Source organism: Equus quagga, chromosome 1 (genome assembly GCF_021613505.1).
Source record: "Equus quagga isolate Etosha38 chromosome 1, UCLA_HA_Equagga_1.0, whole genome shotgun sequence".
NCBI classification, from domain to species: domain Eukaryota; kingdom Metazoa; phylum Chordata; class Mammalia; order Perissodactyla; family Equidae; genus Equus; species Equus quagga.
This window is the reverse complement of record NC_060267.1, coordinates 14,869,813-14,896,090: the sequence shown is the minus strand read 5'-3', so window position 1 is coordinate 14,896,090 and position 26,278 is coordinate 14,869,813. Positions and strand designations below refer to the sequence as shown.

Below are 26,278 nucleotides of genomic sequence, written 5' to 3'. Positions count from 1 at the left end.
TTGCTAGGGCTGCCATAACAAAGTACCACAGACTAGGCAGCTTAAACAACAGAAATTTATTTTTTCCCAGTTCTGGAGGCTACTGGTCCAAGTCAAGGTGTTGTCAGGGTTGATTTCTTTTGAGGCCTCTCTCTCTGGCCTGTAGATGGTCCTCTTCACATGGCCTTGGCTTCACATGGTCTTCCCTCCGTGTGTGTCTGTGTCCTGATCTCCTCTTCTTATAAGGACACCCTTCCTATTGGATTAGGGCCGCCCATTGACCTCTTTTTACCTTAATTACCTCTTTAAAGACCCTATTTCTAAACACAGTCACAGTCTGCAGTACTGGGGGTTATGACTTTAGCATATGAATTTTAGGAGGAACATACATAATTCAGCCTGTAAGAGACACCAAGGCTCTGGACCCCCAGTCTATTGTGCCCACATCAGCCTGATGAGAGATCTGGTGGATTCTGTTCTTGAACTGGTTCAATTTTGTTTTGTTTCTTAGGGATGGAGAAGTTGTTATTTAGTGCCAACGTAAGATTTAAAAATATTTTCTGGAGTCAAAGTCCAATGGGAAACTGAGTGACTCCTGCCCGAGGAATCTGGGATTAGACAGACCACCAAAGATAGGGTAAAGAAAGTTCCTACCCAGAACCTTTGGAAGCTACTCTGAAAGGTTAACTCAATCGCCTCAGGGGGATGAGAACTTACCTGGTGTTTTCAGAGAACACAGGTGTCCGACTTTCATGGCTGGCAAGTTCTTTCTTATGTATAATCAGCATTTCTCATACTAAGCTCAACCTCCTTCCCTTGCCTTCAGTCCTGAGAATTGGACAATAGCAAGTTTTTTCCTTTGAAGCTTGAAGAAGGCTTGACAACATATTAAGGAAAATTTTCTATTCCAGACAGCCTCTTTCTCGCCTCTTCTGAGGCTGGAGGTGGGGAAGTCAGAGGCAAAAAAGCTGTGCTTACCACTCTGCTCTCTGCCCTGAGACCTTCGGCCCCTCTCCAGGCCCTGGCCAGCTCTAGGGAGTGGCACGGATACAGGGAGCAGGGAGAGGCTGACTAATTTCACAGAAATCACAGATGGGCTCCAGTGGGGTTATGGAGCACGGCGTGGGTATGATGACACATGTGCCAAAAAGTGGCCACAACCAGGCAGGAAGGCTCACATTATTATGATGGTTGGCGCCTACATTCTCTGCCATGGAAAGCAAGCTTGGATCCTGGGGCTGGAGGAGCAATTCCAGAAGTATCCAGCTGAAATGCAAAGAGAGCCAGATGCAGCATGGTGTTGGGAAGAGTACTGGTTTGGGGATCCCAATAGCTGGGTTCTGGTCTCTGTCTGAGCCTCAGTTTCCCTTTGTTCACAATGAGGTGGTTCAATTAGGTTATCACTAAGATCCTTCCAGCTCTGAGACTCTAAGCAAAAACTAGAGGATGCTGGGGGGCAGGGAAGGAATACTCTTTGTAGCAAATCAAATGATGGACTATGTGTCTCCGTGAACCAAACCAGGCACAGAAAACTCTCCATCTTCATTCCAGAGTTGGTGGGGGGCGGGAGAGAGGGGGTGTTAGCTGTGGTGTCTCTTCATTTGACAACTCAACCTTTTCCACAGGGTCCCTGCAGACACACCATGGGGAGCTTTTTCCCTTAGGGACCCTGCCCCTGAGGGGAGGGAGGCAAAGATAAGATGGGGCAGGATGATGGGAGGGTGTCTGCATGATGCCAGCAGCCAGGTAAAAACAGAGAAATCAGCTCACTATCTGCTTAGTTTCAAATATCAGAATAAAGGGCTACAGTTTTCATCTGAAGTTAATGGATAATGAGATGCAGGATCAGCCTTATGTAGTGATGCAGTTTAAAGCCCCTGGGAAGGCTCTGTTTCCCCCTCCCCAATTATCCTGCCACTGAAATGCCTTAAGTTCCACCATTAGAGCACAAGGTGTTAAGTGTAGTCCTCTGCAGATCGCATCCTTTAAAATACAAAAGCACCACTGGGATACTTTATCAAACAAGGATAGAAACAGAAAAGTAGTGCTTAAGGCGGATGCTCAGGGAGATGAGGGGCTCTAAAGATTAATCTCTAGATACTTCTCAGTCTCACATTGGCTGACCCTGGTGAGAAAGCTAGACTCTGCCTGGGGGAGGGAGTGGGAACTCAATGACTCCTCTATAAACCAGGTACCCTAACTAGAGGTATATTTCTAGTCTTGGGAAAGGGGTGAACTCTAAACGGTATGGGTAGTCATCATGCTGAAAAAATCACAGGGGCTGCCAGTAAAACTGAATTCAGAGAGATGAAAATGCCGATAGTGTACATGCACTTGGATGGGCCACTGTAGAAGCCACTGTAGAAGTGCCTCGTGGAGCCCCCTCCCTATGGGCAGAGGATGTAAAACTATTTCATAAAAAAAAAACTCAGTTTCATTTCCATGATTATCTGCTGTTTAACCCAGGAGGCATGATTTGGAAGTGTTAAAACCTAGCAGATGGGGAAACACACAGCCAGGGTTCAAACCTGGCTATGTGACCTTGAGCAGGTGACTTAACCTTTCTGAGATTACACTTCCTCATCAAATTCAGTATAAAGCACCTGGCATATAGTAACCCTCTATAAATGGAAGCTATTATAGTTATGGGTATTGACGGGGCTTCAAGACACTATCCGTGAATTGGAACTAAGTCATGGAATGAATGACCACTATGTTCAGAACAAATCAGAAGCCCAGACCCTAATAATTCATGAATAATCTTCTTCTTACCTGGATGAATCCAGTTTCTTTCTAACTTAATTTTACCTCTCAAGATCTGGTGATAAAAGAAGCAGAAAGAATTCTGGACTGCTCTAAGCAGCCTGGAAACCCTAGGTTTGGGGCAAGGATGGCCTTACCCACGGAAAGGATGGATGTCTGCCTCTATGATATGGTTTAAGAAAAATCAACAGCCACTCTTACACAAATTTATACAGTGCCATCTGCCATGGGTCTGAAATCCCATCATTATAGCTATTTCCTTCCATCTGGGCAATGGCTCCTGAAGACCCCTACCAAAAAGCACACAGTCTTCTGGGAGAATGTACATGTCAAGACACTGGTGGCTTCCTAATATGGTGATGTGGCTGTTACCTAGTAGAGATTGGGCTAGGACTCAGGACAGTGAGCTTTGATAGGACTGGGGATACGAAAGGGCCAGAGGCAGACAGTGGGAAATCTAGTCAGCAGAAAGACATGAGGACTACAGAAAGAGGAAAAGACACCAAATGGGCCATGGGACCCACCAAAATATCAACTATGCCATCTATGGTTTAGAGAGCTTAGAACGGTATTCAATTCTCTTTTCCAGTTCTTCTTGATATTGACTCTACCTAGCTCTTACACCTGCAGTCCAGACTTGCTTCTTCCCAGGAGCAGTTGTGTACTTGGGCAGAGAGGTGAAGAGCTGACCTCAGTGTCTGGGTAGTCGAAGCAGCAACACCCAGGATCTCGATGGCAGGCCAGGCAGCTCAGTCTCTGACCAAGACTATCACGACCCTGGCTACAGTTCTCCACCTGGGGCCGGGGCAAGGAAATGAGTAGCTAAGAGTGTGCTCTGCAGATCACTGGGACTCCGGGGGCCTTTTAGGTGGTCCAAGAGTCCACCCAGAATCTGTCACCCAGAAACATGTCTCTGGCTTGTGTTTTAATTATAATCTCTGAGAAGATAGAATTTCTATTTAAAAGTGCAAAGAAATGAATATTTTAAGAAGTATAACTATTGTCATGGTTATTCACTCAAGAAAAATATGGGTGTGAATATGCATGTATATATAAATTTATATATATACACGCATACACTCATATGTCCTCCTTCCTGCTTTCCTCCCTCCCTCCCTCCCTTCCTTCCTTCGTTCTTCCCTCCCTCCCTCCCTCCTCTCCTTCTCTTTCCCTTGCCAAAGAGGCCAATGAGACATGTGGGGCCTGGCATCTCTGAGGTCTGGACTGAACAATCTGAAGGCCACTGGTGTGGATGCTACCTTTGCAGGACTGGCCATACTCCTCCAGTTGACTCAGATGTCTTGGCATCATGGTGGCACAAGTCCTCTCTCCAACCTGATCTGCCTCTAAATGCTGTGCAGCAGTTTCTGCCCCACAAAGAGCAATCAGAGAAGGAGGCATTTGTTTCCTACCACACATCCTAAATATTGCTGTGATATCAGGGAAATAATATTAATAGCTACAGATCTCTGGGCCCCAACTACTCTCCTCCCTAACCTTTCCTCTTCTAAATTGTGGGGAAATTTCCTTAACAGGGATGGAAAAAACTGGGAATGAGACAGGAGAATTGGGAGTGGGGAGACTGTGCTAAGCAGGTGTAAACATAGGGAGGGGTTCTGTAAGCCTCCATCTCTGAGAAGGCGACGTCGTGGATGGGAGGAGGAGAAGGAGCTGAAGGGTGGTAATTAGCTTATTATTGTTTCCCCTGGGTGTTGTGAGAATTCCTTAAGAGACACTTGTGGAAAAACAGAGGGAAGACAGTAAATACACATCTAATGATATGCTAAATAAATTATTATTGTTATTATTATGACTATTATAGCAATTGCAACTTGCTCCTTGCATCCAAGTTTCCGCTAGAGATGGGAATTGGTCCCCTTTCAGCCAGGCCTCCACTGCTGCCAATGTGCCCCCAGACTCCCCCACCCTCAGGAATGAGTGGAGTAATTGTGCAGTGTGGACCAGGCTTCAGCTAACAGCCAGTCTCCTGGTTTCCGCTGGAGAGCAGATCGGGAGCCGGGCATCAGCACGCAGGGCCTCTGCCTGGTGCCTGCTCTAGCAAGGGAAAGAAAGAAGAGAGCTTTGCCAGGGCTGGCAGGGCTTATCCCTGGGGAGGAACTTCCTGACTCCCAAGCAAGGAGACTCAGGGAGGGCAAAGGCAAAGGCAGACAACTGGGGACGGGTCACAGAAAGAAAGGGAAAATATACAAATTAGGGATACTCAACCCAGAGAGCCTGTGGAATGCCAGGAACTGTCAACAACACTGTCTGTGCATTTTGCTGGGGAGAGGGCAGATTGTTTTTATCGGCTTCTTAAAGGGGTCTGGGACTCAGAAACAGCTAAGAGCCATTCCAGCCTAGGTAAAAGGGCTCAGGACACTCTAGGCTCCACAGTGTATGGCCAGTGTCTCTTCATTTTCTGCCCTATAGCTGAGGACAGGCGTTATCTGAACCCCACAGGTTCGGAGGTTTACAGCCACTGTCCCCTCTACGTCCCGGCCTGAGCCCAGACACCTGCCCTGAGTCCCGCTTAGGCAAACATATGTAAATGCAGGCCCCTGCCTGCCCCCTCCCTGCATTTCTTTAGGGAAAGCATCCACCAGCCCTGTAGGCATTAGGTGTTGGGGGAGGGGAGGGCTGGGGGTTTGAGGAGGAAATTCTCAAAAGCTGGGCGACTAGAAATGAGATTCCAGGTTTAACTTAGCCCCTCTCTGGACCTCAGTCCCTCACCCAGACACAGGGCAGACTGCCTCTAAAGATCCTTAGCAGAACAAGGAACCAAATGTGGGGGAGTTCTCCCGGATCCGTCTTGATGGGAGAGGGGAAGGCCGTCCCTTCTCTATAGGGCAGGATCCTCACCGGACAGGAAAACTCCGAACCTGCCTGTCTCGCCCCATTCACTGACAGTGACCCGCCTGTCCCCAAGCTCCCGGAAGGAACTATTCTACAGGGACCAAATTGGGGGAACAACGACAACAAAAAAAATAACTATTTGAAATAACCCGATTAGGGGGTGTGACTGGATCAGAAAATTTGGGAGCTTTTTAAAGTTAAAAAAATTTTCTTAAACATTAATTCTGATCCGTTTGGTAGCATCCCTGGGGCAGGGCTGAAGGTTAGAGAGAGGCCTGTCCTTTGGCTGGGTTGGCTGTCTCTCGTTGATTTATTTTTGTTTTATTTGTGTATTTCTTTCTCCTTTTTCTGGTGAGGAAGATTGTCGCTGAGCTAACATCTATGCCAATCTACCTCTATTTTGTACCTGGGACACTGCCACAGCATGGCTTGATGAGTGGTGTGTAGGTCCACTCCAGGGATCCGGACCCGCAAACCCCGGCCGCGAGGCAGAGCGATGGAACTTCACCGTCACGCCACTGGCTGGCTCCATTTGTGTATTTCTCAATGGACCACCAAGTGGTGGTTCCTCCTCGGGCCCCTCGGGTGGACAGGCAGCTCCTTCCCAGCCCTGGTCTCGGCTCCGGTTTAGTTTTCGTATACTTAGGGGTCTGGCAAGCCAGGGGGCTGAGGTGAGGGGAAGAGGCACAGGGGGAGGCAGAGCCTGCCTTGCCCCCTCCCCCATTTCCTGGCTCCAGATGCCTCATCCCACCCCTCACCTGCCCCCATCCTGGTCTGGAGCTGCTCTACCAGAGCCCGCTGCCATGTGATCTCTCACCTGGCTCCAGCCCGGGTACCCAGGTGCCTGCTAGCCAGTGGTGCCCGAGGAAGGTAAGACTCCCTCTGCCAAAAGCTTTTGGATTGATTGCCATTCAGTTACCTCAACAAGTAGGTATTGGGGCCACCCCTCTGTGCCAGGCAGCAGATAGAGTTCCTACCCTGGAGAAGCTCCAATCTCATGGGCAGGGGTGGGTGGTGAGTGGCACTGGGCATTTAACCCCAGCCCAGGGGTCTCCACTTCTTTCCCAGCATCCTAGAGATCGTGGAAGCTGGGCTGGCTGCTGTGACAGTGCAGGGAAACTTCCTCACACAAACCATTCAGCAAAGATGTCTGTGACTCCCTGATTTAAAACAAACAACAACAAAAAAGGAACTTGGCTTGGGGGTGTCTTTTTCTCCTGGGATGGTTGGTGGCAGGGGAAGAATTGTGGAGCCTGGGCCCAGGGGCTCCGGGTAGGGACTGGTGGGAGAGCCGTGTAGATGTGAGTGGAGAAGTGAGATCTGGACCATCAGATCCATGTTCCCTGCTCGTTAAAGTTAAATTCTCCCCATAAAGGCCCAGGGCAGGGCTGTTCGGGAGCTGGAGGGGCCCCTGTGTACCCAGAGAAGAAGGAACCCCAATTTGGGAAGCAACAGACAAGGAGTGGCCCAAGGGAGCAGAATTAGGTCCCTGAGGCCCAGGCCTCCCAGAAAGATGGTGGGAAAATGTTCCTGAAGCCCCCATCAGAATAGGCCCAACAGTCTAAAATTCACCCCTCAACCCACCAGGCTCCCAGTCCCAACCAAATGGCCCCCCAAGGGCACAGGTGAAAGCAAGCTTTATCTGGCCACATTACCTCGCTTTCCTGGCCATATTACAACAGAGCAGCGCCAGTGAAGTGTACCCCACTCCCTGCCCTGTCCCTCCTAAATCTCTTCACCTCTGAAGTCCACTCTTGGAGACCCCAAAAGTAGGGTTTAAGAAATGCCCTAGGAATGCGGAAGGGGCTGGGCGGTAGCCGACCTGTCTTGCAGTACAAGCCCACTCCCTCCCTCAGAGCAGAGCACCTCTGGGTTGTAGGACTGTTCTCTGACTCCTCTTCCGAAAGACCCACGCCCCGTCTGCACCAGCCCCTCACAAAACCAGTTCCCGCCTTTGGGTGGGCACCGGGGGTCCTCCTTTCCTCCCTATCTGCTCCTGAGAACCCCAGTCACCTCCGTGTGCCTCCTCTCCTCAAGGCTTCCTGTGTTCTGTTTACCCTTTAGGTAACTCCATCCCTCCATAAATAAAGAACTCTGCTAGCTGGTTTCCTAGATAGCCAGACACAGCTTTTCAGTGGGCCCCTCGACATATTTCCGTGAACAAGTCTCTCTCGGCCCCCACATATAAATAAATATGTCTGTAAAGAGATAGACTGGCCTAAGCCCCAATACACACACATCACGAGATAATTACACCCTTATATACATACAGATATCTCTATAGAGTTATATTCACAAGTGTCCATAACTCTAGAGAGAGCGCACAGCATGTACATATAGGACTATAATTACTTATGTCTATTTTTATAACTATGTAGTTATAAATAGATATGCCTATATATAGTGATAATAATATAGAAATATCTCCAAAGCCATATATGGCTCTAAGTGAATGCCCTAACTACCCTATATCACAATCAATAAGTGTATATCTCCTGATACATAATTCCAACGATATACATTTATCTATATAGCTGCTAAGAGACATAAATCTGTCAGGATATCAAATGTCCATAAAGCTGGATGGCTATAAGAGAGCCGTATATTTTCCCATATATAAATCTGCTCCTATAACTATTGTATACGCACAAATACAATGGAAATAATTATATTTTCCTGAAGCATCAATCTGTGAACACAACCACAGCACATTTAGGTACGCTCAGAGCCAGAGCAATATTTTCTAGACATCAGTCTGTCAATAGACACCAGTGCCTCCAAACAGAGAGAGTTATAGTGGGAGTTATAAATAAACTCTCCAGATGCGAAGGGATCACTAGAACTGGATGGAAACGGCTCTAAGCCGGCTTTTCTTCTTCTTCGTAAGATATTCTTGAAGCGAGCACGGTCACATATGTGAGGACGCAGAGGTGGCTGTGCACTGCTATTTTCCCCTAAGGAGGACTGGAGGTCGCTGGACTTTGGGGAACCATGTGGGAGCGGGTGGCGGGCCGCCCAGCAGCCCCTTGCGTGGCGGGCTCCCGGTAGCTGAGAGCTCCGGCGAGCGGAGAGGCCTAGGGAGAAAAATGAAGCGGAGTCGGGCTTGAGTCACTTTGCCCCCTCGGAGGCCCCAGATTCGCGCACCAGGGAAACCCCGACCGACTGGGCATCCGAGCCGAAAGCAGGAGGGGCGCGGAGGCCGGGGAGAAGGGGTCTACAGGCCGGGCTGGGGAGGCCGAGACCGAGCGGCTCGCCAGCCGGTGCCCGGCGGCCCGGCGCCCCATCGCCGGGGGCCGCTGCCTCGCCCGGCGGCCGCCTGGAACGCCGGCCCCGGGCCCTCTCGGCGCGCCCTGCCCTCTGCGCTGCCGCCGGTGTTATTTTATTGTTATTTCGTCCGATTCGTTATCGTGGCGTCCTCCGCCCCGTGTGGTTTTCAAAGGCGAGGGCGCCTGCGGTTCTCTTTCGCCGTGTGCGCTGGTCTTGACGAAGTGACTCAGTGGAGGGTGTCTTTCTCCGTCTCTTTTCAGACCAGATGGGTCACCGGCTGTTGAAAAAGAATCCAAACCTCTGAAAAGGTTTGTGATTTAAATCTTTTAAAAGTTCTCACGCTCATTTGTTAGGGCCATTTTCTTTTAAAAAGTTGGCTAATTTATGTTTTTATATTTCCTCTTTGCTTTTTTTTAGAATACAATTGTTTTGGAAGTGGGGGGGGGGAGGATTTCGTTAGACCCGAAACTGTGGGGCGCCTTCGTCTCCAGCGAGCGTCTTGTCTCTACACCTCTGAGTCCCACCTCCCCCAAAGAAATAAATTAAGACGATTCTCAGAAAATTGTACCTGGAGAGAATGAGGCGGACGTGGAAGGATCCGGGACCGTGGTCTTCTCTTCCTTTATGGAAATCCGCTCCGCTCCAAGCCCGCGAAGGAAAATTCTACGTGCCTCGACTCAACCCCTCCCTTCTGTCTTTTTTTTTTTAGAAAAGACCCCAGGAAGGGAACTTTCCCTGGGCCTCCCGGAGCCCCGGCCTCACTCGCCCCTCGTTCGGGCGGCCATAAATGTTTTTTTCTGCTCGCGTCTCTGCCCCGCAGCTCGTCCTCCGGGGCATCTCTGCCGCCAGGCCGGCCGGGCCCGGCTGTGGTCATCGCCTCATTCATCTCTGCCCCTCGGCCTGACTCTGCACGCTTGGCCTCCCCTTTAAAACAGGGGCTCCAGAGCGTGCCCAAAGCTCCTAACTACCTCCGTATGCGGGGTCCTTCCCCTGATCGCACAAAGCAAAAGCCGAAGAAACAGAAGCAGGACCGAGCGGCCTGCTGGCTCTCCCTCTCGTCCTCTGGCCGGAGGACCCTATCTGGGGAGGGGTTCCCAAACTCAGCCCCCAAGGGCATATGAAGAAGCTAACTTCCTTCCTTCCTTTCTTGTGTTCCCCTCAGATGCTGTGATCCTGACTCCTTCCGTGTCCCGGCATCAAAATACCTCCTCCTGCATTTTATTGTTACCCTGCTAGGGAGGGACTGTTAACTACTGTTTTTATTGTTATTTATTTTTTATTGTTATTATGATTGTTGTCAGAGATTTGTTCACCGGGTTCAGGGGACAGCAGCCAGGCCCAGAGGGAGGCCTGCCTGTCACACGTGCACGCACACACTCCCAGGTATATGCCCACAAACGCCTGTTATGTTCAGGCCCCTGCGCAGCAGCTCACAGGAGGCAGGCCTGCGTGCGGCCTCCTGCCCCAGCACCAAACAACACACTGCCAACGCACGCCAGCGTTCAGGCGCAAACACCACCCCCGCACGATACCAAAACCCACGCACACGAGCGTGTAAGGAAAGGAAAACATAAGGACCCACTTGCAGAGATTTCTTCTCTCCCACAACCTGGAGGGGTGAGTCAGGCCTGTGTCTTTTTCCCCGAGTCTCTCTCTTTCTCTTTTTTTTCTCCTTGTTTACAGCTTCAGAGAGCTCAAGGCCCATAAATCTTGAGGGGCCTACAGAGCGCAGAGCACATTTGTATGCATCGTTAGGACTCGCTAATACCTAAGCCCATTAACGAGCGTGTATGCGCGTGGTTTCCGGTGTGTATTAACTTATAGTTAAATTCTGGAGGAAAGGGCATTGTGAATTAACATAGACCAAATCCATCACGCGCTTCTGTCATATCAGATTAGTCAGCCATGGGTTTGGGGGAGCGGGTTACCTGAGTCGGGGTGTACCCACCCTCCAAACTTTCTGGAACAAGCCTGGGGGTCTAGGGGAAGACAGGACACTCGTACCCCAGCCCCGCGTTCAGCTCTCCCAGGCCAGCAGCTGCACACCTGCAGGATGCTGGAGGGGCAGGGGCTCCGGGCCGGGAGGCCCCTCCGGCGGAGGGAGGCGGCGCGGGGAGGCCCCGCGGGCGGCAGGCCGGCGTTGTGCTGGGGCCGCTAGGCCCGTGGCCGCTGGGCCGTCTGGTTTCCGCTTTCCGAGAGAACCGAGAGGAGAGGAAGGGCAAGTGGAGTCGCTGAACTTTAATTAAACCGAAGAGAAGACGGTGGGGGGAGGAATAAACGATCGGAGGAGGAGGAGGCCGCGAGGCCGAGGAAAGGAAGCGAGTCCGGCTCGGGCGGGCGCGGGAAGCCTGGAGATCAGCCCGTGGGCGCGGAGGCCGGCCTGGCGGGAAGGTTTTCCTCTCCGCCCCAGGCGAGGAGGCTATTTCTAGCCTTAAAAATAAATAATTTTTTTTTTTTAAAGAAAGAAAAAAAGGAAAAGAAACAAGAGGTAAAGAAAAGCAAAATTCTTTCTAATTATATAGCATGTTTCAGCCAGGTGTTCGTAGTTCCGATGACTCAGGTCCTATTGGAACCCCAAGGATCTGTGTAATTGGGCCTGGACAGACAGAGATGAAGGGGGCCAGTTCTAGAGGAGGAACGGGGGTGGAAGGTCCATCGCTTGGGGTCCTGTAGAAAATGCCAAAGACAAAACAAGTTAATTATTGTGTCCGTGTAGATCTAGTTGCCTATTTAAACACAGCGGTGGGGGCAGGGGGGAGAGGACGGACAGGGAATAACCGGGCCTGGTGGGGCGGTGGAGCGGGCCGCCGGGAGAGAAGATGCCCCTCTTCCCTTGCGAGAGCAGCTTCGGGGCCCCTCGGCGAGGCTCGGCGGCCGCGCGGCAGGCCGGGGCCGGGCTGGAGCGGGGGCCGGGCCGGGCTGGAGCGGGGGCCGGGCCGGGCCGAGTCGGGGAGGGGGGCGGGGGCGGGGCGGGCCCTCCCCGGGCGCTGTGAACTTTAGCTGGGCCGCCGCCTGTCAGCCGCAGAAAGCGTTAAAGGTGCAGCAGCCCGCGCCAGCCTCCGCAGCCGCCTTTGTACGCGTGATTTATGACTTCAATCTTGGTTCACCGAGAGTTCACACGGCTTTCGCTGCTGTTGAAGGTTAAAAGATGGTCTTCGCTTGACAAGTGGGACTATTGAAAATTCCTTCTTCTTCGTTTTTTTTTTTTTTTTAAGAAGCGAAGAGCAGAGGCTCAGGAGAGAGAAAAAAAGTGGGGGGGGAGGGGTTGCAGGTGGGGGAGAATAGTAGATCAGGAAAGTTTGCCCCCGTACATTTAGGATTTTTTGTAACTAGGATTTGGGAGTGTATGTTGGGGAGGCGAGTGGAGAATAGGAGGAGCTAGGGAAGGATTTAAAGATTTCATCTTTGGAGGCCAAAGGAGTGGCGTTTTTAAAAACACAACTCGTGCTTAATTATCTGGATAACTTGGATCACACTCAACTGATCTTCCTTTGGAGACCAAAAGTAGGGCCAGGGAAGGAGAGAGCTAGGGGTGAAGGGGCAGGCATGTGGTCCCCATGGCAGGAGGTGCCCACCCCGGGTTCTTGGTTGATCATCCACCTTGCCTGGTAGTGGCTTTTCAAGTGTGCTCTTGTATCCGCAGATTTGGAAAAGGGCTTTTAGGTCCCAGTGTTTCAACTCCCTTAATCCTGTAGATTTAGCCTGACATGCATATTTGATGCAAATGGCAAGGCTAATGGGAAAGCTGTAGAACTGGAATTAGAAATCCTTTCTAATGCCAGATCCCCTTGGCCCATGATCTGCTCACTCCTCCTTCTAGCATATTTTTAAATTTAAAAAAAAATTTTTTTTTTTTGAGGAAGATTAGCCCTGAGCTAACATCTGCTGCCAATCCTCCTCTTTTTGCTGAGGAAGACTGGCCCTGAGCTAACATCTGTGCCCATCTTCCCCTACTTTATATGTGGGGCACCTACCACAGCATGGCTTGCCAAGTGGTGCCGTGTCTGCACCCAGGATCCGAACCAGGGAAACCTGGGCCGCCAAAGCGGACATGAGCACTTAACCACTGCGCCACCACGCCAGCCCCCCTTCTAGCATTTTGAGGAAGGTGGTTCCATAGCAGAGATGGTGGTCAATGATCTCCTAATGGCCAGAAGGTAAGACCTCTTTGTGGTCAAGGCATCGAGTATTTGGAAGAACAAGAATCTCTCCTTTTATGATTCCCTGGGAGAGAGGAGATCCCCTGGAGCTGTGAGGGTCTGAGCAGCAATTTGAGCTTCCTTTAAGATATATTTAAATCCCCTAAGTGGGAATTTAGGATTCTGGCTTTTGGGGAGGGGAGCAGCGGAGAGCTGGGCCTGGCGTTGGGCATGCCTCCCTAGCCCTCTTTAGGCCTTTCCTCCATTACTGATGCCATGTAGATGTCTTCTCAGGAGGTCAGAGTCAGTCCCTCAAACCCAGATCCTGGAACCAGCTGCATCCACACTAGAAGGGGTGCTCCCTGTTTCTCCTCCCGCAGAGAGTTGTAGAGGCCTTCCCCCAAAACACAGGGCTCCTGGGCAGTCCTGGTGACAAGGGAGGAGGGAAAGGGAAGAGTCAGAAAGATGGCCACACCTCCCTGGGACACCGAGCACCAGCCCCTCCTCTGGGTACCCATATATAAAGAGCAGAACAGACAGCAGGGAACACACAGACCCCAGAAAGCCAGAGTCCAGGTCCTGACGTCACTTTGGCAGGCGTAGCCCTCTGACCTCAGGAAGGACAGACGCAGTGTGGCACTGTGTTTAGAAGCTTATGGGGAGGACTCAGCCAAGGGAGCCAAGAAATCTCTTCCAGGTTCTGGCTGGGAAGCAGAGGCCTCTGGAAGTAATGGCTGCACTGAAGTTCCCTTCCTACCTCCCCCGACTGTGTTCCTCCCTGGGAGATAATTTCAGTGGGCTTGTGCTTATCTGCAAGTCTGAAATAATATGAATTATTAATTCATAATTAAGACTGTTGATTGTGACCATTGCTCTCGGGTGGGCTCGTTTATTTCCTTCTCCTCCGGGAAGCAGAGGGTAGCCTCTGTAACCCCCTGCCCTCAGGACAAACTGAGGCCAGGCCCCTCTTGATGGCAGCACTTGAACTTGGCCCCTTTGTGAAATGGTTTCCTCATTACTAGTCAAGTCGTGTTGCGCCTCACAGAGTATTTGCACTCAATGACCCACCTCCCATGAACTTCAGATTTCAAAGTGCTTTATAGGCTTGGCTCTGCAAAGATTTAATTGGGACTGAGAGTGAGACTCCAACAAGGGAAGCAGCTTGGCCAAGCTCTGTGTGGAGACAGGAATTAAGGCCTGGTGGCGGGGCTCCCAGTCTGGGCTCGCAGTCGCAATACCCAAGTGATGGGCAATCAGGGATGGGCATTCTGCCTCCCCTGCCCTGAGGAGCTGCTAGTCTCCCTTGGCCCTCTGGGGACCCCTGAATACACACTTGGTTCCTTTTCCTGACTGTCCTTTCCCCGCTCCCCACTCCCCTGTAGGAGGCAAAGGCTTGAAGATACACCATGCTCCCGGATGGCTGGGGGAGGGGAAGTGGGATCTGCCAGTTGTTTCACATCTGTAACAGCCTAGAGAGGGAGAAAATTCTATCCCATGAGATCATTTCCATCTAAATCCCCGCCTGCAGCTCACCTCCCCTGTACTGAGACAGTTCTCTTTATCCCCTCGCCCTCCTTTCCTGCCCTCGGAAAAGGCTGGTAGAGAGGTCGAGGCAGCTCCCACGGCTGGGGGGGAGACACAAGTAGAAAATGAGGGAGGGGGCCTCAAACCTGCTACTTCCCAGGAGTTTCACCCCAGTTCCTCAGACCCAACTCAACACCCTGGTACCAGGGGCCTCCCTCCTCCTTCCCCCAACCCTCCCTCCCTGAGGCCATGGCTGCTCGAAGAACACCACCTCTTTCCATAGGACATTCGGGCACCCAACCCCATGTGTCGCTCAGTGCCTGTCTGGTCCAGAGGGAAGCTGGTGGTTGAGCCAGCACATCACCACTTCGTGCCCCAGTGGAGCGGCCCATGGAGTCACCTCAACCATGATCCCATACCTCACTAGCTCTTCCCCGAGCTACCCCAGGTCCCTGGGTCTCCCCCAAGCCAGAGGCAGGTAGGAAGCCCATCCGGAGTGTCCCTTGGAGCTGGCGAGTATATTTTAATTTACTGTTTGATGGCAAATAAAGAGACCTTGGGAAAAAAGGAAAGGAGCCACTGTGCCCGCATCCTCCCCACCGGCCCCTCCTCCGGACATTGGCTTTCTCCAGGAAACAGTGCACTGTTGTTCTTGGACGACCATTCCCCACCATCTCTGTTCGGAGGGTTTGAGTTTCACCCTCCGTTCACCCCCATTAATCACCCCAGCAGCTAAACATCACCCAGCCCCCTCTGGCCCTTTCTCTTCTTCTTGCCCTTAGTATTCATGGCGGGCATTCCTCACCGATGCGGGCCCACACAAAGACCCCTCCTCCCACACAGGGTCCCTCCCCCACCCCAGCTACCCTGTCCCCATGGGCACTCCTCACCCTTCCTCCTTCCTGCTGTCTGACCGCCAGCTCCCACTCTTGGACCTCATTCCCTAGCTTTCTCCACAGCCACTGCCCCTCCAGTGTGGAGTCCTCACCACACCCTCCTTCAGGTGCCCCATCTCATCCCCACAGCTCCTCCCCACTCTCTCCCCCGCTTCCTCCATGTCCCATCCACGGTAGCCCCTACCTGCCTTTCTACCCTTCTCCTTGCTTCTCTTTCCCTTCCCCTCCCCAGAGGTGCCCTGGGTCCTTCAGGTACTAGCTTTGCAGCACTTCCTTCCAGCCTTGAGAAACTGAGAGGCAGCGTGGCTCAGTGGTGAAAAGCACTGGTTTGGGATTCAAATCCCACATCTGTCACGTGCTGGTTGTACAACCTGAGGCAAATTACTTAACCTCTCTGAGCCATCCATAAAATGGACAGACCACTTGACTTTAGAGAGTTGTTGTGTAGATCAGATTAAATTTTATTTGCATAGATCCAAGCATTCAGCAGGGGCTTGATAAATGGTAGTTAATATTAGAAGCTTCTTGTGAGGAGAGAAAAGGATGCTCTTCAGATTCCAATAAAAGTGAAGGAGTTGCCTCCTCCAGCACCTGAAAGGGAGGGATAAAAACGAGCTTGTCTTGCAGAAAATCAGGGCCCCTTTACCAGGCAGCCATACTCCGCTGTTCGCCCCAGAGGGTCTCACTTTTTCCTGCACACTGGAACTCCCTGGGGAGCTTTAAAAAATGCGGATGCCTGGCTTCCCCTCCAGTGTCTAATTTGGTTGGTCTAGAGTAGTGGCCAGGCATCCGGAGTTTTAAGAACTCCTCAGGTGATGCTAATATGCAGCCAGGGGTTGAGGTATGGGTCCTAGGAGGTGATGCAGGAGGTGAGAGGAGCTGCCACTTTGCCCTCCTCCTGTGCATGAGAAAAAAGCAGGGAGAGGAAGGATTCTCAGCAGAGAGCTTCTTGCCAATGTGGGGCATCCCCTCAGCAGCCGCGTTGCTTCAGTGCAGGAGGGTATCACTTAGCACTGGCTTCTCTTCAGATCTCTGGATCTCAGAGATTCTCGTCCTTTTCATTTCCTACAACTATTAGGATTTAGAAAGGGGCCACCCCAAGAAGAAACAGGGGAATGGACATATTGACTTCCTAGAGGCCCCTCTTTCAATAGAAAATGTATGGTCCCCAGACCACCAGCGACAGAGGCAGAGGTAGCTAGTGGGAAAATTTGTAGTTACATAGTAAATGGAGTTTCTACCTGGTTGCTACAATAATAGGCCAAGCAATTAGGATACAAGTTTCCAGGATCTTTTCCTATATTTCCAAAAAGATAAATCACCCCCAGGAACAGAATCTGCATATTGTAATTAACTGATAAATATTTCATGCCTGGTTCAAACTTTCTCCTCTTCTATTTAATGGCCACAAACTTGAGCACAGAGGAAACGGGAGGGAGGGGAGGGAGGCTCCACATTGGCTTGAGGGGAGGGAGAAACTGTCTCAGCTGCTTCTGTCCTTGCTTTCCTCCTGTTCCTTTAAGAAAGCATTGCTCACCTGGAGAACATCAGATCCCAGGTGGTAGAGGGTGTGACTTGGGCTTGTTGGCCTCAGCCCTGACCTCTTCCAGGAGATACCAGTCTCTGGTGACCCTGAGGGCACTGGGAGCAGCAGGCTTTGGAGTCCAAGGGCCCAGTGTTTGCATATAAGCTCTGTTCTGGTGTTTATTAACTGGTTGGCTTGAGGCAATTTCCTTAATTTATCTGAAGCTCAGTTTCTTCATCTGTAAAATAGGCATAGCAATCTTTTCTTCGTAGAACTGCCTGTGCCCACTAGGCTCTCCAATGCGTGATTATTATTATCAACAGTAACAATTTCTAATGAACAGTCACCCCATTGCATTGCCTTCCACCCTCCTTTGTCCCCCCACCCCCCCAGGTTTAGGACACTTAAACAATTGAACGTTTACTGGCAGCAGGGCGAATGCCTTATCTCATTTAGTCAACACAACAACTCTATAAAGGGAGTATATTATTATCCCTATTTATTATCTGTTATGCAAATAAGGGAACTGGGGCATGTAGCATTAAGTGTCTTGCCTAGGGTCACACAGTTAAGTGTGGTTAAGAGCACAGGCTGGGTAGTCTGACTGTGTAGGTTCAAATTTGGGCTCTGCCGTTGGATTAATAGCAGTAGGATGCAGCATAAGCTACTTCACCTCTCTAAGTCTCAGTGTCTTCATCTATTTGTTGTTAGTGGCGTCGAGTGGTTTCCGACTCCTAGTGACCCCATGTACAGCAGAGAGGAACCCTGCTCTGTCTTTTTGCGCCATCCTCTCACCTTCCAGCGCTGTATCAGCCAATGCTCCACTGCTATTCATGGGGTTTTCATGGCCAGTTTTTTGGAAGTGGGTGGCCAGGTCCTTTTTCCTAGTCTGTCTTAGTCTGGAAGCTCCGCTGAAACCTATCCACCATGGGTGACCCTGCTGGTATTTGAAATACCGGTGGTATAGCTGTCAGCATCACCGCACCATGCAGCCACCACAGTATGACAACCCGCAGATGGCGGTGAGGTTCCCTGATGGGGAAACTAACCCAGGCTGTGGCAGTGAGAGCGCTGAATCTTGACAGCTAGACCACCAGGCCTAGGGAATATTAATGGTACCCAGAAGGTAATGGTGAGACTTAGGTGAGAAATGCACATACAGTGCCTACCTCAGTAATGGCACATAGTAGGAGCCCAATAAATATTAGTCATCGTCATCATCGTCATCATCATCATCACCATCATCACCATCATACCACCAGTGGCACTCAGGGCCATGGTGTCTCCTGCTCTTTGGTGTTGTTTGGACGTTAAGTGTGTGTGAGGGTGCTCCACAAGCCCCAGAGCTGCTCTCTCATTAACTCCCCCCACCCCACATTTCGGTACCCAGGACTTGGGAAAAAAGACACTAAACAGATTATGACTCCATTTCGGGAATTAAATCAAAACTCAAGACTAACTCAATTTGGCTTCTGAGGAGAGGGAAAGGTTAAAAGGGAGCGAGGAGGCGTCTGGGTGTGCTCTCAGAATTGTAATTGGTTCTGGATCCTGGCCCCCAGCCCACGGGGATCCCCTGAGATGGGGGAGTGGAGGAGCCCTGGAACTCTGTGTCACCTGGAGGTGGGTGCAGGGGTGGGAAATTGTCCAGGAACATTTCCCCAAGGGGGAGCCTCTCTTCACAGCCCTTACTCAGCCCAGCCCTGGATTAAAGGGGATCCCAAGACTGGATGGGGGCGGGGGCTTAGACGCATAGTTGGACCTCAGGAGAGTGGAAGGGGTCCTGCTTGGGGCAGTCTCCTCCCTGGAGAAATACCTGTGCTGACCTGCTCCTCTTTAAAGACATCTAAGTGATACTGATATTGCCATCTCTTATGTTCACATGTGTGTATTAGACAGCCCCAAACATGACGCGCGTACGTGTATAACCATGTATTCTGTGTGTGGATATCCACCCAGCGCTCCTTCAGCGTTATACCTTGGCCCATGTTATTCTGAGCACTGTGAACTAAAAGTAAACATCAACTTCTGCTTAAGGGAGAGTGATAACTTTCCTCAATATTTTCTTACTGCTATCACTCTCCATCCAGGCTTAGAAAGACCATTACTTCCCATTATACGGAAGGGGAAATGGAGGCTCAAGGAGATGAGTAGCTTATTCAGAATCCTACACACAGTGTAGGATCCAAGGATGATTCCAAAACAGAAACCAGTATCCTGGGGGAGACAGAGTGGGAAAGCCCCCACCTTGGCCCTGATCTGGAGGCCTCAGGCCTCCCCCAAAGCCGAGTGGTTTGGAGACAGCGCCCGGGAGGCAGGTGCTGTGGAGGGAGGGACTCCCCGGCTCGCCAAACAGCGGGGCCTCGGGCAAGAGCGTCGCCAGCGCGTCCTCATTCTGCGATTACTGTCAGGGGACCATCCATCAGCACCGCCCCGGACGCTCGGCCCAGACTACCCGCCGCCCGCCCGGGTCTCTCCAGATCGCATTAGCGTGGGGCGAGGGCGCGGCGGCACCGGCTGCTGGGAGCCTCCGGCAGCCACGCTGGGGGCGGGGACCTGGGGTGCCGCGCTGGGTCCATGGCAGGGGCGAGGCAGAGGCTGCTTTAGGACCTCTCCCCTTCTTCCAGTCTCCCTCTCTGGAGTCTAAGGGCGATGGAGGGGGCGCTAGAACCAGGGAAGGGGTGGGGGAACCCAGAACACAGAAGGTTCCAGGCAGGAGCCAGGGTATTGGGGGAGGAATCACCGGAAGCAGAAAGAGAGTGAGAAACACCTGTAAAGGGGAAACAGGAGAAAGGTGGCTGGGGAGGGAGAGGCGGAGAAGGGGAGGCAGAGAGTGTGGGCTAAAGGGAGAGAAGGATTTAAAGGGAGAGGAAAGAGAGGATGCAGAGGGAGAGAGAATGGGCAAGAACAGATGAGAGACCAGAGAGTTGGGCTAAAGGGAGAGAAGGATTTAAAGGGAGAGGAAAGAGAGGATGCAGAGGGAGAGAGAATGGGCAAGAACAGATGAGAGACCTGGGAAACAGGGTGGAAAAATCCTTAGAGAGAATCTAGTGCAAGCCCCTCATTTTACAGATGGAGAAACTGAGGCCCGGAGAGGGGAATACCTTATCCAAAGACCCACTCCAGCTGCTGCTGGGCTAGCTCTTGGCCCCCAGGCTCATTTATTCCTTCAACCCATGTGTTTGGAGCATCTGCTCTGCTGGGCACTGGGGCTGCCAAAATGATGCAGGATCAATTCCTGCCCTTGGGATACTGCAGGCCTTCCTCAGGGGGGCGGAGGGGCTGAGCATCCAGAGGAGCTCCCTCACCCGAGCCAAGAGGCATTCCCTCAACCCCACCTCTTCTGGACACTCAAACCGTGCCCCCCCCCCCCCCCCCCCCCCAAGCCCTGTGCCCTCTACTGTTCTGCTTATGTCCTCGTGGAGTGTGGCATTTCCATGGAAAAACCACCTCCTCCACTTTCCGCAGGACTGCCCAGGAGCTGAGACAGGTGCTTGAGAGTTTGGCCAACTTGTGCTGCCTCCCATGGCCAACGGGCTGGGCCTGAAAGCAAGGCCCTTCCTCCCTGCTCAGTTGGTCCTCGGGGGATGGGCAAACCCCACAGGTTGCAGTGAGATCAAAGCAAGCTGTGGTAAGCAGGATTCAGGTTGGACACGAGGAAGTACTTCCAAGCCCCACAGTCTGGAACCATTTTTTGCTGGGACTCTAAAGCAATTGTCTTTCCCTGAGGATGGAGTTGGCACCATCTTGCCCTCTTCAGATTCTCCAGTCTGCCCAGTGTGAGGCTTTGTGCTGGGCTGTGGGGGGTTCTGGAGAGGCTGGTCCCTGTGCCTGGCTTTGTGCGCTAGACAAGGATGTGCTAATGTCTCCCTGGCTGCCTCTGCAGTCACTGCCAGGCCTGCAACATCATGTAATCCCTGGATCCTTTGCAACTCCCAGATCATCTCATCCTTCTTCCTGCCTCGGGGAGAACTGTGTTGGAGTGGTTCCATCAACCCCTCCACAACCTCTCTCCTTAAAGCCTGTTCCCTGACAATCAGGAAGTGCCTCCTTATGTCTAAACTTGGTCCCACCTTCCCCACGGTCCATCGTCATCACTTGACTTGGGATTTCGTCATGACCAGGCTGAAGCCATTTCTACAAACACCCCTCCCTGCCAGTGATACTCCCTCAGTCCTCAATGCCAAGGCAGGGAGTAGGGACAGCCTCCCTCCAAGAGCTCTGCAAACTTCTCTTTGTCTGAAACAAGCTCCTAGGTGCTGAGGTGGTGGTTGCTTTAAAGAAGGGGGCCTCTTTCCTCCACAGCGCATTTAGAGGGAGGCAAATGTGAGAGAGTTTCCAATCCCAGAATCTGAGTCTCTGCTCCGGTCTTCGAAGAGTCATGGGGCTCAGGAAAGGAAAGAAATGAGCAGAGCGGGGACATGAGCAGCGTCTCAGGGATGGGGCCCCCAGAGGGCAAGAGAGGTGGATGCTCCTGAAGTTCCAGACTAAAGACCCACAGCGAATTTCGCTTCATTCCTTCTTGCAGGAAAAGCGATACCCTCAGGATCTAGCCAATGAAACAGCCTGGGAAAGAGGGTATTTCTGCAGCCCTGACACTTTATCCAGGGGAGGGTGTCAGCTTCACCCCAGGAGCAGTGCCAGAAGCTGAGAGCTTGGGAGCAGACAGTGAAGCCATTCCTCCAAGGGCGGGCTAGATGAGGGGTTGGAGCACCAGCCCCGAAAAGCGTCCAGGGAAGCAGGCCTTGGCAGTAACTCTGTACCTCTGTGCTGACTCCACATGCATTGTCTCGTGTAAGCCTCAGTGCCGGGCTCAGTGCCTGGCACAGGCTTGTTGTACACGTGGATGGATGAGGAGCCGCGGGAGGAAGGTCACGGTCCTCCATTATAGATGAAGAAACAGAGGCACAGAAAGGTTAAATATCTTGCTCGAGGTCACCTGTCTCATCAGGGCCAGGGCCAAGTGGCAGTGGAGAGCCACTTTGGTGGTTGAGGGTGGTGGAGGGGAGGGAGGCAGCAAGGAAGGGACTAAACTATCAGTCACCACACCAGGGGACAGAAGAGAGTTCTGTAAAGAGATGACTCTCTGGGAAAGATGGGATTTAAGACCATGCACGTTTTAAAATCCCTCTTTGAAAGCTGCTTTGTGACAAATACACAGCCCTGCAAATAACATGGAGAGGTCAAGGGGAAGACCTGGCCATTGAAGACCAGGAGAGAAAGCCGATGCTGAGAGGCTGGACACCTGACCCCAAGACCTTTGCTGAGAGTCACACAGCTCCTAAATGCTGTGTGACATTAGACCAGCCACACCCCTCTCTGAGCCGCTGAAGAATGGGGATACCAGAGGAGGAGGAGGGTGCACGTGGGCCAGAAGGGCCCGTCACTGTCCTCAGGGGAGCAATTGTAGGCATCAATTTCCCACTTCCTTGGATCTATTCTTTGTTGTTGTCGTTTTTGTGTGATTTTAATTATTTTATTTTTTTCAAATAGGAAATACATGTATATGGTTGAAAACTGAAAAAGCACCAAAAGTTACACAGTGACAAGTACGTCTCCCTGCCCACCCTCAGGACGACCAGGCCACCCGGGGCCTCTCCCCACTGTAACCACAGTAACCACCGCCTTGTATAACCCTCCGAACATATTCTCCCTTCCTCCTGGCTTGCGCCTTGAAGTCGCCATGAAGCTGAGTTGAGCACTGAGTTCTGGGGAGAGGTGGGGGGACACACCTGGACCGCTGGGGCCTTGGAGCCCCAAATACTCAGTTTCCCCTCCCGCCCTGCTAAGATGGCTGCACGCCTCAGGAGCGCAGAAGCCTGGCAGGTGAGAGGGAGGGGTTGGGGGCCAGGCAGAGGCAGGAACCCTCTCCAGGGCTCCAGTTCCCCACGCTGCCCCCACGGGGCTCTCAGTGTTGGCCTGGCAGAGGGCTCGCCCCATTGGGTCCACTCAGGTTCTCCAGAGAACAAGGCTCCACACCTTCCCTCTACTACCTGTTGCACTGTTGGGAAGTCTTTCTTGATGTCTAATTCGGACTCCCTCTACTTTAGGTGCAGCCCGTGGCTTTTTATTCTGCCCCAGTGGAGACAGAGCATCCTCTTTGAGGTGATGACTCGGTTCCCTCCCCCCACTTACATACACCAGCAGCCACACTCCCCTCACCTTGAAGGCCTCTGAATTCCTAGTCCGCCCCTCATGTCCCACCACTCCATCCTTGCCTGGTACATCCCTTTGGTATTATTATCCCAAAGAACACTTTGGTCATGGGGGTGATGAAATCCCAACCTACAGTGAAGTGTTCCACCAGAGTCAGGGGGTAAATCCACGCTAGTCCCCTTGCCAGCTGAATCTCCCCATTTCTGGTGATGCCCCAGCTCTTGCACTTGTGCCCATCACCTTGACCCCCAGATCCTCAAGCATGGCCTGCAGTGAGAGAAGGTACAAGTTAACCTCCAGCCTGGGATGGCCTCCCCCTGCACGCCCCTCCAAACCCTGTCCTGGGTAACCTCAGCCTTTGCATCTACTCACTGAGCAATTATTATTGACTCTTCCAGGTTCTTGGGATGCATCAATGAACGAAACAGAGACAGACCCCTGCCCATGTGGGGTTTACGCTTTAGCAGGGAGAGATAGACAATAAACAATACATTTATTAAATAAGTAAATTATATTTTATATTAGAAGGTGATAAGGGTTACAAAAAAAAAGTAGATCGGGGAAAAGGGATCAGGATGGAGGGGAAGTCTATAATTTTAAATATGGTATCAAGGAGGTCTCATTGAGAATATAGTATTTGAACCAAGACTTAGAGACGAGCGGGCAAGTAAGCCCCACAGACTTCTTGGGGAAGAGTATTCTAAGCAGAGGGAACAGCTGGTGCAAAGGCCCTGGGGCAGGCACTTACCTGGCAAGTTTGTGGAACCTGGAGGCCAGCGTGACTGGTGTGGAGTGAGCAAGGAGATGTGTATGGGACGGCGTGACATCAGAGAGGTAACAAGGGGCCAGATAATCTAGGGCCATGTAGGCTGTCTTAAGGACTTCTACCTTTACTCTGAGTGAAATAGGGAGGAAAGACATGAATGGACTTAAGTTTTTAGATGGTCCTTCTGTCTTTTGTGTTGCGATAGATTGCAGGGGGCAAGAGAAGACACAAGGAGACTTGTTGAAATGTTATTGCACTAATCCAAGTGAGAGGTGAGCGGCTTGGACCAGGGTGGCAGCAGTGGACGTGGGGCGAAGGGCCCGGATTTTGGATTTGGTGACAGTTTTCTCTTCCTTGGCTCCCATCCCTTTGCTCTCTTCACTCTCTTCTCTAGGTTGTGTGCTTTCTCTTTCTTGAACACTGAGAGCTCTGTGAGGGGGGCTCAATTCCTGTCCCTGGGATCTGCCCCAGCCTCCGGGGCAGGGCCCGAGCAAAGGGCACCAGGTCCCGGTGCTGCCACGGAGTGACTGACAGGCAGGGCGGCCCGGGTGGGCAGAGAAGGCTGCTGTCTCTACAGAGGACGTGATGGACAGTTATTGAAGGCGCTCCTCTGGGGGCTCCACTCCGGTCTTCATCTGAGCCGCCCTCAAGGAAATCGTAACCAGCTCTTAAAAACATGTTAAGACCAAAGCCGTGTGTGTGTCTGAGCAGAGCTTCGACAGCTACTTAACACGGGGGCCTCTGGGCCTTTGAGTCCACTCCCTCTTGGCTGGCCCTCTCCCCCCGTCTGGCTGGTGTTTATCGGCCAAGACGTTGTTTAAATCACACTCGTTTCCTGTAAACATTTCACTTGAAATGCCATCCGCTGCTTCAGAAATGCATCTGTCACAGCTCTGGGGCGTGCTTGAGGAGCCTCGTGGGATGGCGCCCCGTCTCTCTCTCCTGTCCCACCGTCCCCCCTCCTCCCCGACCCATCTTCTCAGGTTTCACGCCATGAGAACTACTTCCCCTCAGTGTAACAGGGCACTTAGTGCCAGGATTATTTATAACAGTTGAGATGGCAACAGGCTATGGGGAGCAGCCCAGCCCGTGCACACTTTCTCTTACAAAGCTCAATAAATGGACCTGGATCACTGTTTACCACCTGCTGTCTCGGTCTCCTCTGTGTTTCCTGCTGGCTTCAAGGGGCTGTGGGGGATGGGGGAACAGGGGTCTGGACCAGGCCAAGGCTGTCCTCAGAGGGTAAGGTGCTTATAGACCAGGTCCTGAATAAAGAGACCCCCTCACTCTATTTCCTCTCACTTCCGGACAGGCACTTCCCTGCCTCAGGCGAGCTCTCCTCTTGGAAATGAGCTGCTCTTGGGGTCCATTCTCCAGCAGGGAGCCCGCTGCCCCCCGAGGAAAGCTGGCATCATTCTGCTACTGCAGTGGCAGACCTGGGAGTCAAGCTGAGGAAGGCGTCTGACCTGGACTGGAATGGGAGTACAGGAGGTTCTGGGGGTTCTTCCAAAGAAATATTTCGATTGGCTCACTTCAGGCTGGAGTGAGGCAGTGGGATGGAGGAAGTCACTTAAGGAGGACTGAGAGCTTTCTGACCATCCTCCTCCTCCCCACAATTCCCTAGTTGTCCTGATTTGAAGGCTCTGGGGTGTTGGGGCCTGGAGGATGGTAACCCAGTTAATGGCTCCTCTCCCAATCTCATTTATTTGGCCGGAGTCACATTAAGGAAAGGCATCGTCAGACCTCCTCATCCTTCCCAGAGGCCTGATCCAACCCCTCCCCAGACACAGGGGCCCCTCCACCTCCTTCCCTCCACACCTCTGCCCACCCACCACACCGATGAGGCTCCTAGGTGAGTTCCAGGGAGACCCCAGGTGAGAGACTTCTAGAAGACAGGGAGGGATCAGGGTCAAACCCAAGGTGGGGCAGGCAGGAGAGGCAGCCCTGGTCTTTGGGGTCAAGCATGCCCCTTTACAAGCCAAATGAAGAAAAAAAGTTCTAAGGGGAGCATATGACTCCATAAAATAAAGGGACATAATTGGGAGCGATATCTAATTTATCTATTGAATGCCTCCTACGTACTCTTTTATCACTTAGATGGACAGAATATAATTGGTGTGCTGAACGCCATCAATCTCAGGGCCTGGGCTTCCTGTGCTGGCTACACCTATTACTGTCAGATTATGACACTGTAATACCAAGATCAATGACATTTTAAATGTGCTCCAGTTATGGGCAATTGCTGACAATAAAAACAGTGACAAATTGATGAAACTTGGGCAGCGATGATCTGGTGTCAAAAATAAACCATAAATAATCTGCTTTCCAAACTGGGAGAGGTGCTTGGGACACTAGCTTAGGGGAAAAGGCCCCGGGAGAGGAGACCCATCCCTCACACGGCATCTTGGCCACT

The 26,278-nt window shown here is 51.8% G+C and overlaps 1 long non-coding RNA gene across 1 annotated transcript; it reads left to right on the top strand.

The window, feature by feature from the left end:
- Positions 1 to 10,356: 10,356 nt before the first annotated feature.
- LOC124235519 (uncharacterized) lies at positions 10,357 to 24,960 on the top strand. The gene is made up of 4 exons (XR_006887508.1): positions 10,357 to 10,479; positions 22,437 to 22,492; positions 22,994 to 23,048; positions 23,498 to 24,960. It is a non-coding gene; the product is annotated as an uncharacterized LOC124235519 (long non-coding RNA).
- The last annotated feature ends 1,318 nt before the right edge of the window (positions 24,961 to 26,278 follow it).